This window comes from Micromys minutus (genome assembly GCF_963924665.1).
Source record: "Micromys minutus genome assembly, chromosome: 33".
Lineage (NCBI taxonomy): Eukaryota > Metazoa > Chordata > Mammalia > Rodentia > Muridae > Micromys > Micromys minutus.
In genome coordinates this window covers 16,440,009-16,446,500 of record NC_137968.1, presented here as the reverse complement: position 1 = coordinate 16,446,500, position 6,492 = coordinate 16,440,009, and the positions used below count along the sequence as shown (strand labels likewise).

Here is a 6,492-nt window from a genome sequence, read left to right as displayed (position 1 = left end):
AGTGTGTGTGTGTGTGTGTGTGTGTGTGTGAGTGTGTGTTTGTGTGTATAATACAAATAAGGTGATTTTCTAAAAGCCCTGACAACACATTACAAAACAAGGACCCTCCAATGTGCCCTTGAGTTGGTTTTCTGTTGGCCCATCTACGGCTGGGCATTCAGCCTTCCCTGAAGAGTCCTTTTTTTCTCCAGTGAGACTGACTTGAAGAAAACTAAATTTTCATTTGCAAGTGGTTATGGATTAGAGATAGCTTCTGGGTTTGGGATGGAGGCTTGTGTTCACAGCTCAACTCAACGACCCCATCTGGTACAGACCTGTGCGTGCTGCCTGTCTCTCTGAGCACATATGTGCACCAATCCTGTTGATGTACAGGGCCCTGCTTTCTGTGTCCTCCATCCCCCTTGGCTTTTATTCTTCGTCTCCTCTTCAGCAGGGTTCCCTCACCCCTGAGGGGAGAGATTCCGTGGAGATATTCCACTTAGAACTGAGTGTTGACTTCTTCCTTTCCTATGTGTATGCCCTTGATCTATTCATGGTTCCCCTGATTTCCTGCAGGGTAGGAATTGCGTCTCACCGTCTTTGATTTCTTAGTGTAAAGCAGCACCTGGAATATACAAGCTATTTAATAAATGTTTGTTGAATTAGATTAAATTGAATCCTGTCCTCAGCAACAGACAGAACCTTAGAGCTCCTACCCAAGATCATGAAAATTCAACTTTCCTGATTCTGTTTTCAAAGGACTCTTGGCCAACACTCTGCCCAGGCTTTGTGCAAACATGATATCTCTTCTAAGGGAAACTTGTCAATCTCTGTTTAAGTTGAGTTAAGATTTCAAAGGGCAGAATTCAGCAGTGCCCTGAGCCTTCAAATGAATGTATGATGAGAGAATTATCCAAGGGCCCTCATTTCTCTTGCGCTGGAATGAGTCAGGTCAGGCCAGCTCCACTTGAGGACAGCAGCTCTAATCCCTTCCTCAGGATGCTCTGCTGAGTGTGCTGGAAGGTAAAACTCATTCCTTTTTCTGTTCTCAGCGTTGGGATTGAAACCAAAATTTTGTGAATAAAAGCCAGGGTCCTGTACGTGCTAGGCAAACCACCCACGTCGCTAGGCGAATCTAGCACTGAGCTACGTCCATACAGGGTAGACTCTGGGCCCTTTAAGGTCTTTCCAGCTAATGAGGAAGCATTTGGAACCATGTTGTGCAAGCATTTGGCATTTGGAATTTGACCTGCTTTTAAATGTCATCTGTAACTTCCAGCAGCTGAGAAACACTGAGAGTTTGTTATTATGTTCTTCTAGACAATTCTATGACTTAGAAAGTGAAGACAGAGTATCTCTACATTGGGATCATTGTGTCCTTATATACCCTGTAAAACAGAGTGGGTTTCCTATGTGCATCAATATATAATATCTATTACAATATATATAAATTATATATTACAATATATATTGTATATTACAATATATATTAATTATATGTATTACAATATATATTAATTATATATTACAATATGTATTAATGATATATTACAATATATATTATTTATATATTACAATATATATTAATTATATATAACAATAGACATATTAATCATATATTGCAATATATTAATTACATATTACAATACATATCAATTATATTACAATATATATTAATTATATATTACAATATACATTAATTATATATAATAATAATAATGGTGATGATGATAAATATATTTGTAAATGTAAAAATAAATATTATTGTCATCACTATTAATATTATTCTACATCAGTGGATCTAGAAATTGTACAGCTGAATGCCCCCCCTCCAGATAGCTAGCGACCCCAGATTTTGAAGATACATCTCTTCAGGTAGTTTTTGTGTCATAATAGCCATATCTAGAACAAGGCCAGTTGAAAAAAACTGTTTCATTTTTGTCCCGTGAAACTTTCGTTATGAAGCAGAAAAAAAAGACTAATTCCAGATAACCAAACGATGACACACACGACCTCCCTCCTTAAAAATCCATGCAATGTCCCTCCTTAAAGAACCTAACTGCTTACGCTTTTACATCCTTACTGAAGGTCACTGAGCTTTTTAAACTTTAAGTCTCTAGCTTTCCCAGTTGATAAGTCTGAAGCTGAACACATTGGCTTTGTGAAGCCAGCTTGGTTCTCCTTTAAACAACGGAGGCCCCTGCACGATCAGTGGCTGCCCGTCTCTATCTCCTTCTCCTCATTCATCGCCAACACCTTAGAAAATGGTTTCGGCTATTGCTGTCTTTTCCCAATAATTTATTTAATTTTATTATACGTATTTTGGTATGAAGATGGCTGAGCCCCTGGAACTAGCGTACAGACAGTGGTGAGCTGCCCTGTGGATTCTGGGCTTTGAACTCCTCTGTTATATTTATTAACAACTTTCAGTCAACACAACGTACATGAAGCGGACGTGAGCAACAGACTCCTCAAGACGGTCTCTGTAGACAGCCCTGAACAACTCCATCTCCACAGAGCCTGCTGTCTCTAACTGAAGAAGCCTGTGGGCTGTGGAGGATGGGCGGGTTAGGGCAAAGACTGAAGCATCTCCCTTCTCTCTTCTTTCCTCACCAGGGGCAATCGATCGGATGCCAAGGGCCCTCGGCATACTCCCTCCTCCTTGAGAGATGGAACTGTCACGGAGGGACGATCTTTTTGACAGCAGTGTGCAGATTTCCAAGTGTTTAAATGTCTGAGCCTTGGAGGGACACATCTACTTCAAACCACCATACCTCCTACCCCTCCTTCCCGCCTCCAGCACCTTTGGGAAATGGATTTTGTGGGTTTAGTTTATTTTGGGTGATTTCTTAAAAAAAAAACTTTTATTGTGTTTTAATGAAGTGCATAAACCATGGAAGGTAAAAACAAGTCAGTTGCTCCTGGCCACCTCTTTTATAGCGATTTTCATCTTCCCTTTTACAACCCATGATAAAGGTATATCTTTCCAAACTGAAAAGAAAAAGAAAAATACAGGAGATCCTGAAAAGAAGGGACAGAAGGAGGGAACCTCGTGGAGATTTCGAAACCCAGATTGGCTGGATTTTGATGGGTCTTTTCTTTCTTCTCTCTAATAGGAAAAACCGTTTGTAACTGTTACATATAAAAGTCCCTTGACTGTAGTGAGACACCAGTTTTGGACAAAGGCAACACAGACTGATCAGAGAACATGAGCTTTTTAACCCTGGAGGATGGATGTTTATTGTTGGCCACTGCCAGTCGGAACTGGGTGCTGTACATAGGGCCCAAAAGGTAAACTTATTAAACCCGCTAGACATTATTAATGATGCTTTCCTGCCATTTTTGAAGCTAAGTACCTAAATGAGATAGGCAGTATTTTCCGGATCAGACGTCCCAAACTCGCTTGGATATGAAATCTGTACCTTTCCCTATCATTTCAACATGATTTCGTTGAAGTCCTTAGCAGGACTTTTATAGAAGCCATTGAGCAGATTCTGTACATTGTAGTCAAAGCAAAAGACAGAGAACGTTAAAAACGACTTGGAAAGAGGAGAAAATTGAAAACCCACACTGTCTGTCTTTCCACAAATTTATTATAAAGGTGTAGTCACCAAAACTATGGCATTGATGCTCAGGTAGACAAGCACCATCGATCAACTACAATACAGCCCAAGAAATTGACTAACACGTCACTTTTCAATTTGCAGTTAACGTTCAAAGGAAATTTGTAGAGAAAGAATAGGCCCTTAGGTGGGGTTTTCACTGCCATGCATTGCTTAAAAGTACTCCCAAGCTCAGTGAGTCTGTCCTGGCTCTGGACAGCAAGATGGCTGTTGGCCACTCCTGCTGGTCAGGTATCAGCCATCAAGGGAAGAAGTTCCTTGATGCCTCTCCCAAGCGCAGTATTGTTATTTTTAACCTTCCCATCACTTGCAGCAAAGAGCCAGGAAAACATGCAGCCGTCGTGACAGGGACCAGAACTCAAGTGTCTACGGGAACTGGGACGAAGGGCATAAATTCCTGGAACAAATATGGATGGTGTGAACTGGACCATTCTCGCTCCTTTCAGTAAAGCCGTATCATCAAGTAGCCTCCCCCCCAAAAAAGAAAAGGTGATTTATTTCAAATTGGTATGTATGCTTTCCAGTGTTTCTATACTAACAATCAACTCAAGGTGTTTTGAGTGTTTTGAGTGTCATTCAAAATCAAAACACTATACACCACCAACCTCACTTGTTTCGTGCTTGAAAAGGGCCAAGATTGGGAACAAACAGAAGCTGTCACTATTTTCCCCTTCTCTGGCTTCTACCCTAGAACTAACTCTCAGGCAACAGATGGCTTCTGTTTGCCCCGAGGGAAGCCTCGCCCAGTGTTTTCCATCAGAGTGAAAGGAAATCAGTTCACTCTTCTCTGAGTCACCACTTTGCTGTCTACTTAAGCAGAATTGGTTTTCTAGTCTAAAGCCTATGGATTGGATTTTTTTTTTTTTCAGGGCTTATTACACGACTTCCCTTAAGAGACTTTGTCTGGTTCTCCAAATCAGTGGTTCTCAACCCGTGGGCCAAGACCCCTTTGGGTCTTGCATACAAGATCCTGCATACAAGATATTTACATTATGAATCTTTTTGTGGTGGTTGTCTCAAGATAGGGTTTCTCTGTGTCACCCTGGCTGTCCTAGAACTCACTCTGTAGACCAGGCTGGACTCCAAAGGATCCACCAGCTCTGCCTCCAGAGTGTTGGGATTAAAGGCACTCGCCACCACTGCCCTGCTTACATTATGATTCTTAAAAGTATCGAAATGGTGCTTACCAAGTAGTGATGAAAATAACTTTATGGTTGGGGGTCACCACAGCATGAGGAACTGTATTAAAGGGCCACAACATTTCAAAGGTTGAGCACCATTGCCTTAAATGAACGTCCTAACACACACACACACACACACACACACACACACACACATCCCAGTCGTGGTAAATATCAAAGTGTGATTCAATTGTTTTGTTTGTCTGTATTTAATGGTTTATTTTCAGTGCAGGGTATTGAACTCATGCCCCTTATTAATGTCAGATGGGTGTTGTACAGATGAGCTGCCCCCGGCCCTGCACTGTTTTTAGTCATCTGTCTCTACATAGGGCAAGCTTTTTGTTCTCAGATTGGCTAAGGTTTTCTGGACGTTCACTTCTAAAATGTTACAGTCCTTTTTGCATGTTGCATACATATTTTAATACAGCCCCAAGGGGAACTAAATTTCAGAAAGGGAATAAACAAAGCAGCAAACCAAAGCACTCCCCTCCTATCTGCTCCATTGTCCATAAGTGTGTGAGCATCTCTCCCTGCACTTACAGACCTTATGTATGAGGGACACACACATACGGGCGTCTCTTGTTACTGTACTGTGCTGTACACAAATACTTCTCAATCTGTGGGCCGTGACGCCTTTCGGGTCAAATGACCTCTTCACAGGGGTCGCCCAAGGGCAAATATGAGATATTTCATGACTCATAACAGTAACAAAATTGCAGTTATAAAGTAGCAACAAAAATAATTTTATGGTTGAGGGGATAATCGAGACATGAAGGTCGCAGCATGAAGAAGGTTGAGAGCCGGTGGCCTTTATCATTGATTTCTAATTACCTGAACCAGCCGTTTAACCCCAACCCTGGACCCTTCAGAGTTTAAGATCACCCTGATCCGGGTGTCCTGGACCTTAAGGTTCCAGAGCGGGTGGGTCAGAATTCAACCGAATTTACTATGGGGCAACTGATCACTGAAACAGCCATTCCCCATGATGGATGAGGGTGATGACGTCACCGAGGAGACTTGAACTCTGACATTCAGAAACTGGAGGAGGAGCAGGAAATGCTGGACAAGGCGGTCTCCCAGGTAATAGCAGAGGGCGACCGCGTGATTGAACTAGAGCAGCTTATCTCCCTCCTCCGTGAGTACAGTGACGTCAGGGATGTATCACAGATGCCGCCGGGCAAGCGGGCTGTGACTCGAGGCGTAACCACCAAGGAGCTATATCCAGGTTTTGATCTAAACCTGAATGACTGAGCAACTTCCTGGAGATTTTTACCTACACTCCACAGGGACAGGAAGATGGGGGCATAAAAGACAGCCCAGATGATATACTCATATGGTTTCCAGGTTTTTAAAAAATTGCTAGAAACCCCTCCAAAGTTTGGGGTGGGTCGCACTTCCTATGCAGAGGGTTCCGTAGAAGACTGGGCTGTGCTTTATTTCTCCAGTCCCTGGCAAGAGTGCTCACTATTAGCAGAGGATGGCCTTGTTGGGCATCACTGGGAAGAGAAGCTCCTGATCCTGCCAAGACTCGATGCCCCAGTGTAGGGGAATGTCAGGGCAGGGTGGTGGGAGTGGGTGGGAGGGCGGTGAGCACCCTCACAGAAGCAGGGACAGCGGGATGGGATGGAGGGTTTATGGAAGAGAAACCGGGAGAGGGGAAACATTTGAAATATGAATAAAATATATCCAACAAAAAAAAAAGAAAGAAA

At 42.6% G+C, this 6,492-nt stretch overlaps 1 pseudogene across 1 annotated transcript; it reads left to right on the top strand.

Moving 5' to 3' along the window:
- Positions 1–5,765: 5,765 nt before the first annotated feature.
- On the top strand, positions 5,766–6,034 carry LOC308414275 (DNA repair protein SWI5 homolog; annotated as a pseudogene). The gene has a single exon. The product of its transcript is annotated as a DNA repair protein SWI5 homolog (transcript).
- The last annotated feature ends 458 nt before the right edge of the window (positions 6,035–6,492 follow it).